Genomic DNA, 25,840 nt, shown 5'->3' with positions numbered 1-25,840 from the left:
TTGGACATATTAAGTTGGAAATATCTATTACACAACCTAGTGAAGATGTTTCAGAAAGTTGCTACATATGTGGGTATACAGCTGGTGTTGATGTTTGGTCTATACATAAAATTTAGGAATAATCAGTATTTATGTAATATTTAATATTGAACTGGAAGAGATCACCAAGGAAATGAATATAGGCAGAAACAGAAAAGAAGCAAAGACTGAACTCTGTGAATCTCTAAAGTTATAGATAGGGGAAGATGAACAGAAATCACTGAAGAAAACTAAAGGATATGCCAGAAAAATACAAGGAAAACTAGGACCCCATGATGAACTAGAAAATAGTTGGAAAAAAAAAAAATGTTTCAAGAAGAGACAAACTATTTCAAAACCAATGAAAGGTCAAGTAAGAAGGGGAAAATAAGAATTCATCTCTGGATTTCACAGTACAGTCACTAAAAAGAACAGTTTGGGTAGAATGTTCTGGACTAAAGCCTGATAGTTACAGGTCTGTTTGTTTTTGTTTTTTATTATTATTTATTCCTACAGCACCTGGTCTATCCTAGGTGGTCTCCCATCCAAGTACTAACCAGGCCCGACCCTGCTTAGCTTCTGAGATCAACATCAGGCTTGTTCAGGGTGGCATGGCTGTAGGCCATGGACCATGGCTCCACTGGGGCATGAACCCAGGACTTTCTGCGTGTAAAGCAGACGCGCTAACCACTACACTATAGAACCACATCCTGGTTGTGGGTTTTTAAAAAGACGAAAGGAGGAAAATTCTACTAGTACCTTTTACCATCCTAACTACCCATAACTCTCTATGAAGAGACAAAAGCTAAATAAATTGCCTATAATTAATCATTCTGATTCTAAGGTTTGTACCTTAACCTCTGGGCAATATTTTAGTTTTCTTCACATAACATATATAAGTGATAGCTTCTGACTTATATTAGAGCAAATTTTTTTCATAGAAATATTTTATTTTATATATATCAAATATGATCTTTTTTTATTTTATTTTATTTTGCTTTTTTTCCAAACAGATCAAAGTGTTTATTGGTTTTAGACAACTTCCATGTGTGTCTGAAAACTGTCATATCTATATATTTTCATCAAGTTTCCTTATTTATTAAGGCCAAAAATATGTGGCTGTCTATGCATAAAGAAAACCATCCTCTATACGAAAAATGTAAAATAGTCTTTAAAATACTTATAATACAATGTGAATTAAAGAAAGCAGGAAACCAAAGTAGATAAATATATTATAATTATGTTTTTAAAATAACCCCAAAAGGGGTAAAATAAAATATATTAACTAATTTTACATTTTGGTGACCTTGTAAGTGAAAAGTTCTTAATTTCCTCTTCTCTGCATTTGTTCCTTAATAGACATGCATTACTATAATGAAAAAAGTAAATATTCTCTATTATCATTCAATATAATTCCAAAAATTCTACTGCATTATTTAATTCTAATTATGTATACAGAAATCCATGCCCTTAAAAGTTTTCTTTTCCCACACTATTATTTTGATTAACATTATATAAACTGAAATATATATTAACCTTTAATAAGCAATTAATTTAGTACATTGTAAAATCAGAGAATCTAATAATTTGGTAAAAGAAGGCTATGGATCAAAACTTTCCCCAAATCAATGCAATAAGATAAACTTTAAAATTTCATAATGCCAATAGATAGTGGACTGAATTTGTAATGGCAAGATTTAAAACTAATGCCACTTTAGTTGACTAATTCAATCATGTTTGCACATATAATTAACCAACACTTTATTTTAAAAAATATAAAGCACCATATTTTGTCATTGAATCGTATCAGCAAATTGCCAGCTACCAATGAGGAAATTGAGATACAGCATGAACGTGTTCAGTGAGGGAAAGTGTCCAATATATCGAACAGAAAAAAAAAAAAAAAACTTTCAGGTCAGGACTTTGAAGTAATGGTATTTTAATTGGTTATTTTCTTATACTAATCATTTTGCTGCCTATAATAAATGATAAAATGCATTTGTAAGCCATTCTATTTACAAAAAGAAACTGCAAGGTAAATTTTAATGTTTGTTTTTAATTTAAAATGAAACCAAGCAAAGAAAATTAAGCAAAACTGAAGAAGCTATTTAATGCAATGACCTTGTCAAATATCCCACGGAATAAATTGTATTTGCTTCACTAGAGTATTACAAATGCTTACAAAAATAAAATAAAAGCTATAATCAGTATTATGGATATGAGAAAAAAGCTATTGTATATGGTTATGTAACATAACTGATTTTTTTTCTCTTTGAGGAAAAATAATATTAAATTCTTCATCTTAACATGTGAAATCATTTTTATTACATTAAAAGAAACAATGTTCCATTTTGCTAATGAAGTACCAAAGACAGTGCATTTTATACAGTCTTAAGTGTTTTGTAGAAAAGAATTCTATGCAACTTATGTCTTGAGTTCAAAAGCATTCGTTTCCAAGATCATTTTGACAGACAGAAATCTCTAACTTTACCTAGACACCAATGAGAATACAGAAGGTTAGTAATCTGAGTTAGCAGAGGCAAAAGCTTTTACATTTTTCCACTTTTGGAAAAAATGGAGAGGAATTTATCACAGATAAAAGAAACAAAATTGTGGTCAAAATGTATCGTCTCTACCCATTAGTCATAAATATCACATTCTATATGTAAGGATCTGGTGTCAAAGTTTTTCTACAGGAATGCATAGCATTAACATATATATTGCTGTGGGTCAAATATTAATAAATTATAAAACTGTTGGTATTACTAAATTTAAATTAATAAAAATAAACAAATTAATACTTTAATTAATAGTTTCAGGATTACCCTTCAAAACTTGAATATTATGAACATTTTCTCCAAAGCCAAGAGTATCCTTGAAATACAAATTTATTTTCCATTCATTTAATGAAAACTGCCATTTCCTTTCTTTGCTGCTAGACACATAACTCCCATAGAAAGGTTGGCATAGCTGTGCTGAGAGGTGAAATGACCAGCAACTAAATATTACATACATACATACATATTTTAAAGAGACAGTGGGTCAATATCTGCTGTGACTGCCAAATCATACTTTTTCTAAACAGACATGGCCACAAAGGGTTCAGTCATAAACACTGCACAGATTAAAAATACACAATATAATTTTCAAATTTCCAATTTTAGAAAGATAAGTTGAGGTTTCCATATTTTGATACATACCTTCACCTGAGAACTTAGAAAATGCTTTTAAACCATGTACAAAAGTTGTGCTTATAAATAATAGGAGCCGACTCAATTTCTGTGGAGTGAGCAATGCATTACTACTATTTAAAGACTGGGAAATTATCTGAAAAGATGGGCTATGGATGCAGAAATATATTCTGAGGGTAAAATACATGTCTCTGAGAGAATGCCTTTTTAGAAGAGATTTAAAATAAATACAAAAACATTAATAAAATTCAACCATAATAATATAATGCACACAGCTGTGGGACTTATCTATAGCTAATGAATATATTTTATATTACTTGACCTTTATAACATTTCTGAGCAGTAAATGGATTAGATTTCATTTTACTAAATTTCAGTGAGAACACCGAACCTTAGTTGTGTCTCATTTAAGATTACCCGTCAGGCAGTTTAAAGCATTGCTATTAGAAAAGAGGTCTCTATACTTCTATGTTCATAAAACCTAGTCTTTTTACTTTCAAGAACCACAATAAAGGGCCAAGGACAAATTATTCTGGTCCAATGACCTTAAATATTCCGATCAATTAGGACTGTGATCATAGGAAAATTTGAAACCAGAGAGTAACCTGCTCCAGAGAGAATAAACTGAGAAGAGAAAAAGAGACCATAAAACTATACCACTGTTCAAACCAAGGCAGAACAGTCACTCAAGGTGAACGCTAGAGGCTTTTTAGTCTTAGCAAGGGCATGCTGATAAATTGAAATGAATATGACTTGGAACTACTAATAAATCATGCTAATTTCTTCAGAACCCACTATCCTGGCCTCTCTGAACCAAGAGGTAATGGGCAAATCATTTGCATTTCTGATTAATAATTTTGAAAATTTTATATATCTTACAATAGCTTATTGAGTCAGAGTTCAAAGTCTGTACTCTATCTGGGCCACGACAGCATTAAAAAAAAAAAAAAAGTCTTACCCTCTCTGGGTAATAGAGGACTTTATATATGTATGCCTTCATGCTTCATTTCCCAAATAAATAACCTCAGTCATTAAAATTCCTTCTTAAGTTAACCCTTCCTTCATTCCTGTAATTCTTTGTATTGCCTTTCACATAATGTTTTCTTAAACAATTTAGTTCCCGAAAGTCCAGGTTATATTGTAATGTGGTATACTTAGAATTTCCAGCTATTTGTAATAAACTATTTTATAGAAGTAGCAAATTTAGTGGTTAATAGCAGAAGCAATGTAGCTAGACTGCCAAAGATCTCATTCCTGACTCTCCAATTACTAGTTGTGATACCTAAGACAAGCCACTTAATTTCTCTACACCTCAGTTCCCCTATGAAAAGAGAATATATCATTACCCAAATCATAGGGTTATTGTGAGAATTAAAAGACAAGTCAATCACTTAGACTACACATGACACATAGTAAACAACCAATAAATACTTGGTATTATACTTATTATTTATATACTAAATGTTTCTGAAAGAAGAGAGACAAATACAAAGCATGGCTGGGTGTAGGTTCTAACTAGAAACATAAAAGTGAGACTATTAAATCCACTTGTGGTTTTAGAAAGACAGGTGGATAACTGTACTGGTAAACTTTACTACATAAAAAAATTAATTCCAATTAGAAAAGTGAAGAGAACAATGCAAAGCATGCATTTATACCCATTATCCTCATATATAATTTGCTAAAAATTTGCCTTCTTTGCTTCATCTCTTTTGAGGGATGGATGAAGGCTAACACATTTTAAAATAAATTATACTCACATTGACATTTCCCTTCTAAATACTTTGGCATTCTTATCTAAAAAATAAGAATATTTTCTATTTAACCACTATTTTAATTTCACACCTGATTTAACAATTATTTAATACCACCCACTATCCAATTTATTTGTGCTAACTTGCTCAAAAAAATCTAATAAAAGTTTACATCTATATTTGACCATGCTTTTTAATATTTTAATCTAGAAGAGACCTCCTTCCACAAGGCATATTTTTTTAAGTAGTGCCTTTCTTAAGTTAATCTCAAATAATGTTTTTTTTTGTTGTTGTTGTTTTGTTTTCTTTTTTTTAGATATAAGCAACATACAACATTACATTATTTTCAGGTGTACAATGTAATGATTCCATATTTGTATATGATTGCCACGATAGTCTACTAACATCCATCACCATACATAGGTACAGAATTATTTTTCTTGTGAAGAGAACTTTTAAGATTTACTTTACATTAACCTTCAAAAATGCAATACAGTATTATTAACTGTAGTTGTCATTCTGTACATTAAATTCTCATGATATATTGATTTTATAATTTGAATTTTATACCTTTTAGTTCTTTTCACCTAGTTTGCTCACCCCTCAACCCCTGAGGCTGGCAACCAACAATCTGTTATCTATAATTGTGAGTTTTGTTTATTTTTGTTTTGTTTTAGATTCCACATACAAGTGAGATCATACAGTACTGTCTATATGACTTGTTTCACTCAGAATAATGTCCTCCAGGTCCATTCATGTTTTCACAAATGGTAAAATTTCATTCTTTTTTATGGCTGAACAGTATTCTTGTGTGTGTGTGTGTGTGTGTGTGTGTGTGTGTGTGTGTGTGTGTGTACACACACATGCATATATGTAATTTTTCTTATCAATTCATCCATGGATGGATGCTTAAGATGTTTTCTCATCTTGGCTATTGTAAATAATACTGCAATAAGCAAAGGGGTGCATATATTTTTTCAAGTTTTAATGTTTTCATAGTCATCAGATAGGAGTAAAATTGCTAGATCCTATGGTAATTCTACAGATGCTCCTCAACTTACAATGAGGTTATATCCCAATAAACCTATTTTAAGTTGAAAATAATGTGGTCAAAAATGCATTTAATACACCTAACCTACTGAACATTATAGCTTAGCGTAGCCTACCTTAAAATGTGCTAAGAATATGTATATTAGCCTGCACTTGGGCAAAATCATCTCATGGCCACTGCCCAGCATCATGAGAGTATCACATCACATACTGCTAGCTCAGGAAAAGATCAGAATTTAAAATTTGAAGTATAGTTTCTACTGAATGTTTATCACATCATTGTAAAGTCAAAAAATCATGTCTAACCATCATAAATCATGGGCCATCTTTACTTTTAATTTTTTGAGGAACCTCCATACAATTTCCATAGCAGCTGCACCAATTTACGTTTCCACCAACAGTGCACAAGGATTCCCTTTTCTCAACATCCTCATCAGTACTTATAATATATTTTCTTTTTGACAATAGTCATTCTAATAGGTTTGAAGTGATATCTCATTGTGGTTTTGATTTGCATTTCCAGAAATGGATTCTTTAGTGTAGAGTGAACACAAGATGAAACAAAGTATTCCTTTACCCAAGGTTAGGGTGACCTATCTGTTACATTTATATGGTAGAACCACAAGACAAAAGAGAAGCCTTGGGAAGTCTAGTTACTCCATCAACAAATATTTATTGAGCACATATTTTGAGTCACAAACAGTAGGCTATTCCAGAGGCATCTGCCCTTTCCTTCCTCTCTAAAAGAATCTTCAAACACCATTAACCAGTTAATTAGTCTTTCTCTCTCATTTATTTTAACATTCTTCTTAACTTCCAAAAGGATTTATGTTGGGAAGCATGATGAGGAGAAGGGGTGTGTGTGAGGAGCCTTGTGTAGTCTAACTTCTCTCTAATCAAGACTTTTGGAAATACCACCACCTCCTCCTCCTACCTTTAATCTTTTCACTTCCTATGCCTCAACTAGTTTACTGATATGCCAGGGCCACCAATTAGCATTTTAAAACTATACAATATTTTGTTCATACTTCTTTCTTGATTTAATCATTAAAACTTTTCAGATATTTTCCAACTTTTTCATTTCACTGGCCAACACACCTGTCAAAAAACCCCACAACTTCTCAAATCAGCATCACAAGGTTTGACATTTCTACCAACAAATTAAAATTTGCAACTCTAATTATATCCAATAATGTCACATATTAAATTCCTTTTGTGCCTGTTATCCTTTAACACAGCTGATATCAAAATCTAAATATGGATATTAAGATGATGTATGGGAAAACAAAGTTAACTACTTTGTTTTTGTCCTCAAAGTTATAAGTGGTTAATTTTAAAAAGTGTATCTAATTAATTAGAAAATGCATAGGCAAATAATATAGACATTTATATGAAAATATTTTGAAAGCTAAAGCTACCTATTAAAATGCCTTCTTGAGATGAAACTTAGAACATATGAATGGTCATTTTACATATTTTTATCCATATGTGTACAAGTGTCTAACTAGAGTTTTTACCATATTTTCCATGGAAACATTCATAAATATAAATGCATTAAAAATAGATACTATGTAAATCTGCACAGTGTAGTATATTTTAAATATACATATGTATGTGTATATAGCTATACACACATATCTCATATATACACATATATGCATATGAACACACATATAAATAAACATATATAAATATATATAAACACAGTTGATCCTTGAATAACAGGGGTTTGAACTGCATGGGCCCACTTATAGGTAGATTTTGTTCAAGAAATACAGTAAGCCCTTCATATCTGTGGGTTTTGCATTCACGAATTCAACAAAACGTATCAAAAACAGTATTTTCACATTCTCAACTGCATATTCCCAGCCACAGACAGAAGATGCCATTTTTGATCCACAATTGCTTGAATCCTCAGATGTTAAGGGCACACTAAGTTTGGGAAGTCAAAAGTTATATGCAGATTTTTAACTGTCTGGGGGTTAGTGCTCCTAATCCACCATCTTGTTCAAAGGTCGACTGAATATAAATATGTATATATAAATACATACTTATTTACTTATTCAAAATAGCACAGAAATAAATGATAACTTAAACCATCAAGATCACTTTGTCTCCCTAAAACATCAAAAAACTCGTCCTTCTAAAAAGTGCTAGGGCCTGTCTCCCTAAGCTACAGTAGCTATACCTAAAATATTCCTCTCTTGAGATTTTTGAACCAGGGTCAGATAGATGGAGAGACTTCGGTCCTTTATAGTCATTTTAAGCTGCAAGTCTGGGAACTAATGGGCATTGAATATTTTCAGTTCATAACTTATTTAAATCATTGGGTGCTGAATGCACTAAATTAGTAATTAGAAATAAGAGAAAAAGTACTGCATTAGTGCTCTTAGTTTTATACTTCTGACAGGACAGTTATTACAAATGTCTAGCTTTGTCTAGACAGAAGAAAAAATTCTGTCAAAATATTTTGTAAGAAGCATATCTTTTCATAAAAATTACATTCTCTACTTCATATTTACTCTTCGTATAGAATTCAAAATCCAAAAAAGATCACAATAACTGTATTAACTTAACTGAAAATATTACACATATGGGTTAATGTTCCATGGATGTCAGGAACTCAAAATTATTTTCTCTAATTGATATAAGCATTGTATTCAAACTTTTTCCCTTCTTCCAATCTGAACCCTTTATGAAGCATTCTCTACAACACCTGGCCCATACATAATAAATTTTCAATATGTATCTGTGAAACTAATAAACTTTAAGAATAACTAAATATATTCTAACCTACAACATCAAAGAGTGTTCTGGTTCTGAGTGATTACTCAATAAATATTTGTAGAATAAATATAAGAAGTAATGCATGTTTTCAATTTCTAATTAAAAAATGAATAGGAGCAAGGTATAGTATAAAAATACCACCCATGTACATTCATTCATTTACTGATTTATAACAAATATTAACTATGGGCAAGACATAATTTTAGAAGCCATGGATAAATATTAGAGAACAAACTCTTATTGACCCCACAGTTTAAAAGAAAATAATGACATCTAATATTTTTTGAGTGCTTACTTTATATAAAGATACTGGTATTTGTTAATGTTGATTTCATGCAATCCTCACTATAACCTATAAGACAGGTACTAATATTATGCCACTTAAAGGACAATTCAAAAAGTAAGCAGTTGTAACTTTGCATGTAATGCAGCTAGGAGTCTGGACTTGATGAAAGTTTATAAAGGGACACTATGTTTTACGGTATGGTGAGCCTTATATAGAGATACATTAGAGAATTTTTGTACAGCATTTTAGGAAGCAGAAATTTATTGTTAACATAACTATGAGTTATTATTATGGTGGTATATTTTCTATAATCACACAGCAAAACAATAAAACGTTTAATTACTTTAAAGTAAAAACATATAAATGGTTCTCAGTGAAATGAAAAGTTTTAAAAATTGATATCATTGTCTGCTATTCAGAGAATACTTTTTAGTTTTGTTTTTTAACTTTTTAATTTATTTATTTTTATGGTGACATTTGTTAATTAAATTCAGTAAGTTTCGGGTGTACAGTTCTACAGTACAGAGAATACTTTTTACATGTTAAAATTGTGGAAGAAAGGAATCTACATATTGATGCAACACATCTCTAAATACCAAAATAAAAGCCTGTTTATTATTGTTTCACTACTTCACAAGATTCAAATGTTTTATTATATTTTAAAAATGATGCTGCCATTTTATACATGATAACTAGAAACAGCATGAAAACCTTATTTACTTATCATTGAACCATAATCAGTTCCTACAGAAATAAGATAAATATTTTAAGGCAGTTAAATTAAATGTATATATGTTAAATAACTATCCTCCTAACACCTTCACCTTCATTTCAAAAATTCTCTTCTAAAATTACAACAAAAACTTAATTGAAATGATGTTTTACTTTTTAAGTCTAGAATTTTTTACTTACATTTGTATTGTCACTTTGCCATGACTGCTAATCTCTACATTCCTTAACATTGATTTAGCTAACTACTGTAGTAGAAGACAAAGAAATAACATTTTAAAAATTAAACACTGAATATTAAAAGGCAGATTTATCAGACTGCCAAGTCTTTCAGTTTGTGAAACAATGTCTAATATAATGGCGCAGTTATGATTTACTAAGGTTTTTAAATTCATTATCAGATCTACCATATTTTATACCTTTGACTAATCCTTTTCTCACATTTAAGCTTTCTGCATTATAGAAATGTATTTTCACCCATTAAATAACCTTAATTCTGTCTTGTAAAAGTTTAATTTGAGAATTATGCTTCCACATGCCAAAGAATATGTTTGTTAATGTATTTTAAAAATATACATTTATTCTGGCAGTACTACTAGGATACTCATTTGAATATACCATGTTTCTTTTCTTACAACTCTGCTTTGTAATATTAAAGAGTATTTATTACATAATCAAATTGAAGTTCCCAGGGAAGAATAATTACAAAATGTAAAAGGCCAAACTGTAATTATTTTAAATAAAAAAATTAACAAAAGTCTCAATACACATTTAAGAATTACCCTCCTGTCAATTTCAAATTGTAGAACATAAATATATTCAAAATAATCACTTACATAGAAAAATAATCATATGATTATTTTGTTTAAAAACATTCATATGTGCATATGAAAATAAAAAGTATCTGCCTCTGTCTTTGGCTTTTGGGGTTTGAGTTGATTTGGTTTCTTATTGCTGGTAATCCATGTATCCTATATTTTCTACAATATTGCTTTTATTACAAGTTTTATAAATAGCGCTAAAATTACCTAAGAGTGCTCATGTGCAGTTTTAGATGATGAGAAAACATTAACCAATCAGCTTGTCTGCCTTTAATAAATGAGGGACAAAAAATGATCCATTAGGGGTAGACTAATTCACTAACAGAGTCTGTTTTAAGAAATGAGAAAATAGATCCTAACATAACCTGTTTGAAAGATAAAGAAAAAAATATATAAATTTTCTAATAATATTTTTAACAAGTATCTCAATATGACTTTTTACCATAAAAAATGCAAATGTTCCATATATAAGATGTACAAAATATAGGATAATAAAAAGAGATATCATGGATCAAACTGGTGAATTCTTCTCTTTTGATTCTGATTTTAAACACAGAATAAAAGTTTAAAATTTTTTCTCACAGCATATGTAAGATTTTCTAGTACCTAACAATAAAAAGCAAATTACTGTGATAGGTCCTTTCCTTTGAATCAAGTCATTACTTTCCCTGAGACTTTAAAATATGAATCAGGAGGTTTAACATAGGCATATATTGCATTGATTTTCTTCATTTTGGTGAATTCACACATCATACTGTAGAAGTAAGTTCAAAACACCATTCTAAGTAATTTTGAGTTATATACTGAAAACCAGAATGGTATATTAATAACACAGTGGGCTCTATTATTTCAATAATATATTAAACGATACCTGCTGGCCTTGAAAGAGCTAACTCACCTTCCTATAGCTGTAGGAAGTGACTTAGTCACTAGGAGAAATCAAATTTAATATACCTTCCTATTTATAGCAGGAAAAAAAAAAAAAAAAACTATATTCCCATGTTTTTTCTTTCCTGAAGCTAAAAATTTTCATTTAGGTGTAATGAAAGGCACATAAAGAGTTTAAGACAACTCTCTTTATTATCAATCTAGGAAAGTTTTACCCACCAATGAACATGTTTAATGCTCCTAATACACTCACTGTGTAATGTAGGGTGCTCTGAAATTTGCATTAACTCTCACAAACACTGTGAGAAATTTATAGGAAGGATAGAATAGTAAGAACATGGATTATGGTATCCACAGACTTCTATACAAAGCTATCACACCCCCAAGAATTCTCTTCCTTAGGCTAAACAGTCTTCCAATTTTTCTTTATATAATATGGTCTGGAACTTCTTCACCATCATGATTTTTCATAATTAGGGCATCTAAGAATGGCCCTAAACTTATGTTTCTTTCTCTTCGATACTAAATCATGACTTTTGGGTAACTGCCTTATTCTGGATAGTATTAATTGTCATTAATCCACCACAGTGTCAAATTGTGGTAAGGTAATTCAAACCTCAAATTTCCAAGGTGATGCCCATAGTTAAAATGACTTTAATTTTTTTCCTTTAAACACAGTCTATTTATGACAAAGCATCTATACACCATGGCACTTCACTGCTTTCTATATGTCTATTTCAGTTGTTTCTTTAAGTTCATTGAAAACACAAGAACAGTATGCAGGAAACCCTCAATCAGGTTTGACAAATGAATAAAAACCCTTCAGTTTTATGCACACTGAGCACCTCCTAACCCATTTCATCCCAGCAATTACTCTAATGGCTTCTTAAATTGAAGAAAATAAGATATGTAAACCTCTTCTTCAACTCATGTAAATTTTACAACCTGCACAAATTTTGGAATTTAGTTCTGAAAATAGTATCTTGCTACCAAATAAGTGTCTTCTACAAAGTATGGAGAAATTTCCTGTGATGACTTTCTTCAGCTCACTCATGGAATACTGAAAATTTTATAAGAGAATGAGAGATGGAAAAGTGCAATAAACATATAGAAATTTTTCCATGCTATCAACATGGGCTTTTTGTTTTTCCTTAAAGAATGTTTCCTATAAAACAAAAATCAATAAATTAAATGAGTGAGAACTCAGTCAACATCATAGCCAATAAAACAATTAATTTTTAGAAATAACAAAATATGTAATTATTTAATCATAACACTTACCAAAATTAAACATAATTTAATTACTTATGCAGAGTCATTAATTACGTAGAGTTGAAAAATTACACTATTGAAGCAATCATTTAATCATTAGAGCTAGAAAAATGTCTAAGTACTAATTCATTATTTCTGCTATGCTCCTCGGAAATTATATTCCATATTTATAATAAAACCAACATAATTATTTTAAAGAGATAACTAATAACATTGACATGAATGTTTAATATACTAACAACATATAAAAAAGGTCAAATTTAGAAATATTTTCTCAAAAAATAAATTTAAGCAAACAAAAAAGGGGAAAATACAATTCATAGAGCTCTAATTCACATGTAGTACACTTAGTTAATTTAATTAAAAGCTAAATCTCTTTATTACTGGACTAGAAAAGACTCAGCTATTCTCACGATTCACATGTTGCCTTAACTTGTGAAAAAAAAAAAAATGCCTTATAGCTCTCTTGACTTTTACGATGTTAGGAAATGCCTAAATTTGAAAATTCTCTTCAAGGGAACAGTAGACAGAAGCAAGACTTTTGGCTGACCTCTTAGGGAATATTATTCAAGGATTCATATGGTGCAGAATTACAATTTGTTTTTGACAGTGACTTTTGTTAATCAAGTTTGCATTTCCTTTGAACTTTACAATCCTGTACTTGCATGTGTCTGTTTAACTTGTACATACTCAAGCAACCTATCAAGATCACTAAATTATGCAAGCAATTATCAGCAATACTTATATATATATATACACCCACACCCCCATACACACCCCAAAAAAGTATCTACTTTTTCACTTAAATGACTTTGGGGAAAAGTCTTAAAGAAATCTTCATTTCTCTTAGTGAAGGCCGTTAATTAAGAGATTACTTGCTATGATGTAGTTAATAAATCATATGAATTGTATCTCTCTAATATAGCATATAAAATACTGCTAGTCTCAAAAGAATGCTCCTTAAAGAAGAATTGCTGCCAGTGCACTATTTTATTTTGGGTGATATACAGTATAAATATACCTCACTGAATTATGGTGATGCTTACATGTATCTTAGATATTCTTAGTGACTAAATAAGCATATAAAGTAAATTACAACATAATGAAATTAAAGATGAAAAATAAATAATGTCAAGTACAATCAGACCCAGGATTTCCCAAAATGTGTTCAATTGAACCGAAGTTCTATAGAAATAAATTAAGTATGTGAGGATTCCTAGTCAAATAGGTTAAGAAATGCTAGGTTAAACAACGTTAAATTGTTGGGGGTGTCTTCCTCCCAATAGGAATTCTCAGAGCCTTTAAGATGTTATTATGACTGTGAATTTGTAAGGGGGAATAATAATACACTGTGTTTGCCAAAACATTTGACTGCAAAGCTTTTTTTTGTTTTTCATGTAACTTCAAGGTCTAGGATCTATTTTAGAAAATAATGATTTAGTCTAAACACTGCAATTTATATAGCCTGGATTAGTGAAATAACTTGCCAAGGTTATAATGCCAATCAGGACGAGAACAAGGACCAGAGCCATACCAGGCCAGAGTCCATCCGACCTATCACTTTTGACATAGGCTAGGGCATCTTGCTAGGCTGGTATGATGAAAGGAGAAGGAGCAAGGCTTTTGAGAGTATTTGCAAGGCTGTAAGAAAAATGATTATTCAGGATCTAATACGAATAAGGAAAAAAATCAACGCACTAATGTTATTGATGCTATGAGGGTATCTGAGAAAGTACACTATATGAACAAGAGACTGTAGTGAGAGAGACAGTCTGATTTTTGTGGATTTGAAACCTGAACTATCTGGTGATAAAAAGATTTAGGATAATCATGACTGTTGGGTAAAATTATAAGAAATGGTTAAGTCTCAAAGCTAAGATGTGTTCAAACCACAGCTGTTTGAAGTCACTGAAAACAAGGATAAGGGTTTGGCAAGTGAAAAGCTATGAAACTGATCCTAGAATGTTCTCTGAATGAGAAAATGACTGAGTTCAGTCATGTCAGGAATAAGAAGGAGTGAAGAGGTGATAAAGCCCAGTCGCAAATGTCTCAAAAGGATATGGCTTGTCACAAAAAGAAGATAAATATGAAAGAGAAAATAGCAACCAAAGAAATCACTGACCCCCTTTTCCCACCCAGAGATACACAGGTTATGTGGGAAATGGGTATGAAGACATGGTCTCCTCAACTATCACTCAGAGATAAACAAATTAAAAACAAATTTTATGTATATGGCATTTCTCTGAAAAGAGAACCTAGGTTTTTATCATCACTATTAAATATTTACATAATTCAATAGTTGACCATTGGTTACCGCCCACAATGCACATAAAACTATATAATAAGTAAATAGTCAGAAACTGTCCAATAATTTTGGCCATCTGGCAGGCTCAAAAGGTTTAGCCCAAGTTGTAACTTTAAGCCAAAAATAAAAAGAAGCACCTATAGCAAATAAGAAATAACACTCTGGGACTCAAAGAAGTGAAATAGATTGAAACCTTTTAAGTGTCATAAAAACCCGTCAGCAGCAGCATGGATATACTGAAATAGGCATACTCTACAGGAGAGACTGTAGTCGGTGTAATCTTTGTGGGAAATAATAAGGCAAAGGACATCAAAATTCATGATAATTCAAATGTGATTTTACCTAATATTTCTATAACTTTTAATATGCCCTAAGAGATAATATGTAAAGCAGAGAAAGCTTTACATGAGACATTTCGTACCTTATTATTTACGACTGCCCAAAATAGAGACACGTTAAGTATCGAAATAAAATACAGACATACAAAGTTATCATGCTAGTGCTAAATAATAAACTATTAGGTAATCAGTATTATTGGTGTTTCAATATCTCTAATGATGCATGTATAAATGCCTATGTTATCATGCCAAATAAGAAAATCATAATATAAAATTGTGAGATATCAACAGAGTAAAAATTATGCATAGGAAATATGGCCAGGAGGTAAATATATCAAAATCGCAATAGTGCTTGCTTCTAGATGATAGAATTAGAAAACTTTTTTTAAAAATCTGTAAAATTTCTAAAATTCTAAATTTCTACAATAAATATACATTGTTTTATAACTTAAAAAAAGTACTTGCCCTAAAACATAAGAGCTGGTTTTAAAATAATCATATATAAGAAAGAGCTCACATTTTAGAGTGTTTTGAAAATATCTAGGAAGATATTTGCTATATGTTTTATAATTTCCTCGGTAATCCCACTTTTACAAATATAGTCTCCCAAAATACTTGTACCAATAAGTATGCCCATGATATCTGCTGCAGCTATATTCAAAGTAGGGAAAAACTGAAAACAATGCAAAAGTCCAGGTATAGAAGAATGTGAACCTCATATATAAAAAACTACTACAGAGCTGATAAAAAGAAAATATATATATAGTAACAGAGAAAGATTTCTAAGTTTTGAAGTGACAAAAACATCTGAATAAACATTCTACATAACTGCTATATTTCTATTTTTAAATATTTTATATATCATATATGTGCATATATATACTCTGCCTATATAAATATGCTATCTTATATGTGACTCAGTATATACAGAGAAGAGTCTAAAAAATACATATTAAATCATTCACCATATCTACTTATGAGGCAGTAGAAAGTGTTGGAGGTTTATACTTCTAACTTGATACGCCTCTGTACTCTAAGTTTTTCCTAAGAATTCATAAATTACTTTTCTAATAATATATTAAAATAAAATTTACCCAAAATAAAATATAAATAGCCCCAAATTAACGAATATCACCATAGATTAATACTTTTGAAAATATATATGTACATTCTCACGATTATATTGATTTCAATAGGTTATACCTTTAACAAAATAGTTTTGCAATTAAAAACAAACAAAAAACCCAGATACCTCATTACACTGAAAATAAGACAAAGCACACATATATTTTTAAAACCTCAATGTTATTTTGCCAAGGTTGCATCTAAGAGAGTGCATTTAAAGCAAACTTTTTTAAAAGTTGTTATTAAATCCACCTTTTACCTCAAAGTTAGCATGGTTCCTCAAATATACTGCCACCACTGCATAACCCAGCCCATGCCCCCCATAAAGACCCAATTAAAAGGGTAGAGAAATTATGTATATATGTATATATAATCTCCAACCAATGAAGAAACCTAAAGAAAGATCTTTGGCTCTTGACAAATCATTATTATTACTGTGGTTCTTAAATATTAGTGAAAAACAGCTTTATAAAAGAGTCTCTAAAGGAGTTGAACAGAGCTCTCCAGATGAGGAGTAGTATTCTGAGCAAGTAAAATAGCTTAAGGGAGACGGTCTACTATAAATTATGTTTATTTAAAATAGACAATAGCAACAATGTCCATTGATGATCAGTGACACCATATCACCATATTAAAGACTACCTAACAAAAAGAGATCCAAATGATACATTCATTCATTCCACTTTTATTGAGCACTTGGCATGGGCCTGACATTATACTAGAGATTTGAAAAAAAAAAAAAAGCTCTAAAGAAACAGTCTGTAAATGTCCATCTCACTCTCCTTGCCCTCCAAAAGTGAGATAAAAAATTAGAAATCACTAATTGCTATAATAAAGAGAAGCATGGAAGATATGGTGGCAGAGAGGAAGGTGAGAAAGGATTCACTGAAGTGATATTTTGGGCTGGACTTTAAAATGAGGATTAATAGGGTTAATGGGGCCACCCACTGGTAAGCAGCAAGCAGTGAGATGTGAATAGAACAGAATTATTCCCTAGAGCAAAATGTCCAATTTAGTTTGAATATGAAGAATGACGGCTCTGATGCATGTCCTTTCTAAAATACAAGCCTAATCACATCACAGCTGCCAAAATAAAGCACTGTGTCCTCAGATGGAGTACTTTATGACGGGCAGACAAGCACAGTTAGATACCCTCTCCACCTCTGCACTCCTCTTTATGAGGCAGCCAGGTCCAGTTGAAAAGGAATTATTCTGAACAGGGATTCCAATAATGTTTTTCAGTTATTTTGACCAAACTGGCTGCTTCTACCTACTTGAAGAGTTACTGCCGGAGTATCTCCTCTGAGAATAAGCCAGCTGGCAGAAGACTGGTTCCAAAACATCTGAGCTTCATATACCCGAGGACCAAGGGATCTAAGATTGTCCCCCTGGGCTCCATCATCATGTAAAGCCACTGCCAAACTATAGAACCACCTTAGTCAATTTAAATTAATATACAAAAGGCAAGACAATTTTAGTAATAAGTCTGTTTTAAATATCTGTGTAGCTACATGTTGTTACTAGAACAAATTCAAAAGAAAAAATTATTTCAAAAATTAAGTACAAAGAAATTTCATATTCCTGCTAACATTTAAAATACACACAAAGTGTCTTGCATGGTATAAATGATTATCAAATGGGAGCTATCTAATAACAATGACCTCAATCTCCATGAGTTAAGGAACCATAATTTAATATTCAAAAGTTCAAGTGAGACTATAAGGTACATATTCCAAATCTGGATCAAATAAACCAAATCCAATGCCAGTCCATTCATTATTCTATATACATTTTCCTGTTTCTAAAATGAAAGATGGCAGCACGAATGTTTACTTGAAAATCTTTCAGATCTGTTTTAGTATAAAATAATCTATATGTAACTGAATTGTCAAGGTTAAGAAACATCTAAATAAAACAAAATTGTGCTGGTACCCACAATCAACAAATGTCCACATTGCATGAGTTTCCTTGACACTTCTGACCACCTGATTAATCATTCATGAAAGGTTTAGTATATATGAAGCATTGTGCTAAGGGCTTGTGCATAAATATTTTCATCAAGCCTGACAATAAATCTATGAGTTAGCAATATTGTTATAATTCTTTAATAGGAAGTACTGAGAAGTTAAGTATCTTAAGCAAAGACTAGAAAAGAGTAAATTTGAAGCAATCACTGCTAGAGTCAGTCTGACAGGAAAGCACTTTATACCATATTGGTGGGCTATAAAAAAAAAGTTTAAATCTTCTCAATACTACCATAAGTACTCTTTAACGAGAGCAGTGGCATGGGTTAGGAATTACTGCATGTGTGAAATAGAATGTTTATAAGTCAAGTTTGCTGACACATGGAAATGGCATTATTTGATAAGCTCAATCTAACATAAAATACACTTTCATAATACTGTTATATTTTTTAATTTATCTAAAATTTGTCCAAAGAATACAATAATGTACATTCATATAAAATGTTCATTATGATTTATACACTGACTTTCACTTACTAGCCATTCAATAGTTTTTGAATGATGAATGGAAACCAATATATGGTACCATCTACACAATATTTAAATACATGTATATAAAAAAAAAGAGTATATAAATTGAAGCATTCTTCTGATGATCAAATTTAGAAATGCTTAAATTAGCCCAGTTGATGAGCAGGGCCTCAATACTGAATGATGCATGTATAAGCTTAGATGCCACACGTGATGATTCTTCTCAGAGATCCTCAAACCACGGATTCTGAGCAACTTCTTGTATGAAAATCAAACTGTTTATTTAACATGCAAATCTCTGTGCCACAACACCTGCTAAATCAAATCAACCTCTCTTCTCCTCTCCTCTCTTCTCCTCTCCTCTCCTCTCCTCTCCTCTCCTCTCCTCTCCTCTCTTCTCCTCTCCTCTTTCTCTCTCTCTGTCTCTCTGTTACACACACACATAAACACACACACACACACCAGAGAATCACAGGCACACTAAAATTTGAGACCTACAAACATAAAGAACGGAAAGACAGGATTCCTCCATTCTGTCTTGCAATGGAAGTCTTTAAAGTACCACTCTGAAGATGTATTAAAACCAATGTTAAAGAGAACACAATATAACAAGATTTTTTTTCTTTTAATTACAGTAGTTAAAGACCTATGGTCTGCCTTGTATCCATCTGTAGTTATTAAGATATTAGCAGACATTGCTATCTTTAGTGTGTGTGTGGGTAGGTGTCTAAGTATATGTAAGAATTTATAGAGATCACTGTTCTGCTAAGGTTCAACAGCTAAGGTAAACAACATGAACAGACATATTTGTCTTGAAAAGCCAAAGAATCTCCAAAGGAAGCATTGACTTTCATGGTCATTTATAAGTTCATCAGTTAAATGGGAAAACACATGTAAAGTAGGGTACTCATCAAATGCTCGATACTTTAATGTGATCATTTAAATATCAGTTTATACTGATTTATCACAAAAAGAATGAACATATATCATTTCCATCTAAGTCAAATATTTCGACAAATCAAAATAGAAAAGGGGAAAAGAGGGAGAGAGTACCCTGACCTTCAAAAAGCCTCTGAAAGTTCCCTGGGAGGGGCAGGAAATGACAAAATGCAGAGGCATGACAGTTCCCTTAGTTTGCTTTAGCATCCCCATTGTGTTGCTTTTCTTCATAACTCAAAACTTTAATTGTCTCTAAAGCAATGTGTAGGGGTGTGAAGGGAAAGAAAACAAACCTTCCCTGTTCAATTTGTAATTGTTACTTGTCTGCTGATTGAAGATTCTGTCATTTTTTTATTCTCAAAATCACCTCGCACACCCACAGACAAGAGAGAATAAACAAAAGAGACGAAGAAGAAGCAACCATAAAGAGGTCAGAGGTGAATCTCCCTTTGATAAGAGAGTTCAGGGTTAAAAATTCTACAGGAGTGCTGCGGATAAAGCAGGAGCTTACAAGGATCAGAGAGGCACTTCTAAAGCACATGCTAAGAATAATCAAAGTGGCCACCTGCCAGGCAAGGTAACTGCAAAGAACAAAAGGCCAATTCACCCACACCTCCACAGGTAGAAAATTAGCCTCAAATGTAGCACACTTTAGCCTAACAAATCAGGTTTTAAAATTAGAAGCTTCCCTCCTCTCTAAACACAATATTAAAGTGTGGAACAGAGTAGTAACTGCATGTATTTCTCTTCCTATTTCCAGAAAATTCCCTCTTCAAAGCTAGTTTTGGGGGAGTTTTTTGCAAGAGAGCGGGGGTTATAAGAAGACTAAGGACTACAAAGGATGCCTTTGTGGCTCAGCATTATACCCAGATATCATGAAGCTTTGCATTCAAACCCCAGTCGTAATGGAGTTCCACAGTAGAATGGGTACAGTGAATGCAACCACCATGAATGTTGGCAGATTATTATACAAAGAGCAGTTATTCCACCGAGAGGGCTGGCAGAATGACAGGGGACCAACAAACGAATAAATAGAAAAGCATAATGAGCCCGACTTCCACCCTCACACTTCCTCACACACTTACATACCAAGAAAACAAGCCACCGAAATTATCGGCTACCCTCCGTGCTCTTTGCTTTTAGAGCGGCAAATTCTAAACAGAACTTCTCAAGACAGAACAGTACTGCCCAGAGAATGAAAATAAAAGAAAGGAGCAGAGGCTCAGCCACATAGACCCTCCAGGACTGCATAGGCTAGTCGGAATCTCACAACACAGGCATTAGGAAGGTATTTTCAATCCATTTGGAGTGCAAATAGCAACCGAATCAGTCCTCTCATTTAAATTATTTTTGAAATGAAAAAGAAAAACAGCCACCCAAATTCATTCTCTCACAGAAAGGAGAATTTTCAGATAGACTTGACAGAAGCTTATTGTTTGGATTTGACTGCCAACTTGGAAACTATGTGGCTGCGTAGTCTTTTACTGATCTAAATAGTACTTACAATATTAAAAAAAAAATTAAAGTGTACAATGTGATGACTTAATGTGAAACGATTACTTCAATTAAATTAGCATATTCATATTAACAGTATCGTATAGTAATTTTAATATTGTATATATATTATACATTTTATATATTAAAATTAAGTACTTATAGAATATCTTATATAATCTCTATTATTAATATATATAATCTTTATTCTCTATCCAACATCTTTTCTATATATATATATATATATATATCTTCAGTCTCCTTAGTGTTAGTATGCTTACAATAAAATTGTAATTATCAATGAAAAGCATTTAATCACAGTTGCAAATACTTAGATGTAACCAATAGTTAATTGAAAACTACTTTGATACAATCATGATAACACACTAGGTTGAAGTATAAAAGTCACTTGAGTTTGAAATAATTAACAGGAATGTATAAATATTTCTGAAAACCTGAAATTTAGGAGTCAGATGTGGCTTTTTTTATTTGCACATGGATCATTCCGATTAGTGCTTCCATATTATCTTATTCATTGTCCTACTAGTATAAACTGTGGGCACCCTGATACATATTTGAACATTTACTCATTTTTCCTCAAATCATCAGCCAGTTTTTGCCTTAATGGTTGCAACTGTCAAATCTCTTGCATTTGTGCTGGGTGAATTGCTCTAAGTAAAAAAGAAACCGACATTCTACTCTTAAAAAATGAAGCTTTTGACATTTCAGGGTTTTAATAGATAGATAAACTGTACAACTGAAACATCAATCCTGATAGAAAATTTGACCTGAATAGCCATACATTACACTCATGCATTTATAATTACACTAGGAGATGAATGAGAAAAGATGAAGTGGAAACCATTTTTCAAGATGCATGCTGTGATTTCTCATTAAAAGAATAATCTTAAACAGCAATGATATTTCTCTAAAAGCTGAGTAATTGAAAGAGTAAAACAGAATGAAAAGGAATGTGCATGAAGCACTGCTTTTCTAGGTAAGCCATTTATGAGGAACAAGCCCACCTTCACAACCCAATACAAATTCTTCGTAAAGACATAATGAGGTCTTTTAAAATGTCTTTTCTTCAAACAAAAATAGATAACTGGTTATAAACTCAACATTTTATTAGTTTTTAATAAACTAGCTTATTATTTTAAGCAAGCTCTTTAAAGAAAAGCATAAATCATTCTATTTTTTCATAAAAAATAGTGTTTTTAAAAGAGAAAGTTATGAATTAAATTCATACAGATTATAAGTCATTCTTTTGTGTTTAATGAGGAAGCAAATATTGTATTTATTATGTATATTTGGGAAATTTTATTCATTATTATGGTAGGATATAACTTAAGACAAGATATGTTTCCCATTTAACCTATTAGGATGACAGCTCTCTTTCTAAATCCAATTTAATGAATAGAAAAATCCTACCAAAGGTTTCTCACAAATCTAACTCAACTGAATTTGAAAAACACATTTTATAGTCTTGTCTAGGAGCCTTTTAAAAATATGTATTACATAACCTCATATTCACATTGGTTGTTCCTAATTTAAAAAAAAAAAAAAAAGTTTTATTGGAGACCTTAAACACAGCCAGAGAAACCTGGCTTCTAAGGTACATTTTCTAGACCTGTGGAAACTGATCACGATTTGTATGAGAAAAGGAACGTTACCCTAGAAAACATTCAGTGATGGCACTCTTGATAGTGACCACCCTGTATTTTGTTTTGAAAGCATTAGTATCTAATCTAAATTTGAAAATACTTCCTTTTACTTTTATTTCATGCCAAATATACACTTTTAAACTTTGCTACAAGTAATTAATATCTATCACACAGTATTCTCAGAGTTTCTTTCCTGATTACACAAAATGGAAGAAAGAAATTTACCAAAAGTTTCAAGGGTGGAATTTCTCCCTCTCCTCCACAATGTTCTAGAAAATCTAGTCTAATCCTTGGATAAAGAAACACATTTAAATTATCTGAAACAATGGAACTATTTTAAAGTATTTTTACAAATAAAATTTTATATTTAAGGATGCTTTAGTAATACAAAGACCAGGAAGTTCAATAAAATTTGAAGTTTAAATAAGAATTGGACATATCCAGAATAAAGGAAACAATAAGTGACACTGTCAAATAAAATTAAGGCATTTTTTAATTTAGTACCTTCTCAGGACATTATCTGTACCTTGAACAGAAGAATACTAAATAAAATAGAATCCTATCAGTTCATAATTATAAAAATTTGAAAGTTCTTGAGTTCAATTCATGACCCCTGAGTCATTACAGCTCTATGTGGTAAAACCCTATATAACTTAGCTAGTTTTTCATATAAATATTAGTTCTGTAAGCAATATTAGCATTGTTTAATCCAGAGTCGAAATTTCACAATGTATTCTTTTTCATTTAATGTACAAAAAATCCAAAGAAAAGATTCAGTAAATATTGTCATGTGCTTAGGATCTGGACTCAAGGCATTTTTATCTGTGGTTTAGTGGTAAGAAGACAGAGTTTTAAGACAAGATACCCATATTCATCTTGCCTCATTTTCCAGAAGCAGAGGATATAAATTTCATCACTCCACTTCTTTGTACAGTATAGTATGTATCACATGGGTAAGAAGTTCACTCAGTGGAATACAAATTCTTTTACCATGACAGCAACTCAATTGTCAGAGCCTTCATAGACAATAACTTCTTTAACTAGTGTGTTTTCTCAGGACAAAATTCACAAAATTTGAGGAGACAGCTTTATTTTCATTGAGGTTTAGTGCATGTATTTTTTTTTTCAATTAAAATCAATTATATAAAATGAGAACATAATAGCATGAGGTTTTTATTAGAATTACGGAATTGTTTGACTTTCCTCACTACATATATAAGTATACATAGTTATTTATAACCTAAAAACAAGTTCAGATATACATCATAATAGGAAAGAGAACTTCATTAATTTAAATGATATATATGTTTTTTTTCTTGTCAACCTATCACCATTTATTTATTTGTGAACTAATGTTCCATAGGTCATTTTGGTCACTAGCATTGATAGCATCAACAAAAGAGCTTATATTTCATAGACACATTAAAACCTTAATTATCAATAAAACTCCAACTAAAAAGTTATTTTTTTATTGTACAGTTTTTAAGAAAAAGAGATAAATCACAAGAAAACACATTATAAATTATTCTTAAAACACTATTTATCCAGGGGAAGTCCTGGACTCAGAAGGTATGTCACATAATTTTTTTCAGAATCCACAATTACAGTTAGAGACTTCATATTTCAAAATATCCTCAGGCACTATAAGATCCTATATCAAGGAGGATATATGATTTTTATAATGTCCTACTTCTAAATTAATGAGCTAAAGCATTTTAGAATATTAGTAATACAACTCAAAAACTGAGGTAACTAGTTCACAATTTTTCAATTCGAATCTCCTTTAAATCAGAATATTTCATTATCTGAGAATTCCATTTGTCACTGATTTCTTGCACTTTTGAATTTCAAATATTTGCTTTCTTAATAGTGTCCCAGGCCCACAAAAGTTTTCTTTTCAGGATTTAACCAAACTATAGTTTGCTTTTAAGTCAATTTATGATGATAGTGCAAAATAGAAGTCACTAATAAATTTCCAAGTTTCCCTCTTATTCATGGCTGTTAATTCCTGTTCTTATTTTACTTGAAAAGCATATATAATTTTATTTTACTTTGATTAAATTGCTTATTTAAAGCCATTTTTTTTTTGAATGGTGCCTCTGCAGAGAGTGAATTTTAACAAACTTTTAGCCTTATTAACCCATAAAGCATATCTACTGCAAAATGATGATAGATTTAGAAATCTATGAAGGATTGAAAGCCTAATAAAATTTTGTGAAAGGACACACACTAAGATTTTACAAGGTTCATTCCAATGAAAAGAATGCAAAGATATAATTCAATGTTTGGATAGTTTGAGTCGGTGCAAGGACAGCTTGCTCCAAAATCACTCTAAAGGTTCTCACCTTGGTGGTATACTCTTCAAGAACAGTTCAAACATTAATTTAACTCCAATTATAAGGAAAGTACTCTATAATCTTTTATCTACTAAAATAAACATCATCCCAAATATTTTAGAATCTTATAGGCTAGAGGGGAAACAAGGACAAAAACACAATAAAAGTGTTAAATGCCTTAAAAGCAATATGAACAGGATGTTCTGGAATTGCAGAGGAGGAACACTTACCCCCACACCTCGGGATTCAGAAAAGACTTCCAGGAGAAGAGTGTACCTGAACTAAGTAATGAAAGGGGGTTAGATCTACTGAGGTAAAGAAAAAAATTGAATGGCATTCTTAGTAGAG

General features: G+C 31.4%; 1 protein-coding gene and 1 pseudogene across 10 annotated transcripts in view; both read right to left on the bottom strand.

Annotated features, from left to right (window-relative positions):
• ADGRL3 (adhesion G protein-coupled receptor L3) overlaps nucleotides 1-25,840 on the bottom strand; it is a 726,915-nt gene that overhangs the window by 584,267 nt on the left and 116,808 nt on the right. The window lies entirely within an intron of this gene.
• LOC120588556 (uncharacterized) lies at nucleotides 526-641 on the bottom strand (annotated as a pseudogene).

Source organism: Pteropus medius, unplaced genomic scaffold (genome assembly GCF_902729225.1).
Source record: "Pteropus medius unplaced genomic scaffold, Ma_sr-lr_union100, whole genome shotgun sequence".
NCBI classification, from domain to species: Eukaryota; Metazoa; Chordata; class Mammalia; order Chiroptera; family Pteropodidae; genus Pteropus; species Pteropus medius.
Note: the sequence above shows the minus strand (reverse complement) of the source record. Positions and strands in the feature narration are given on the sequence as shown.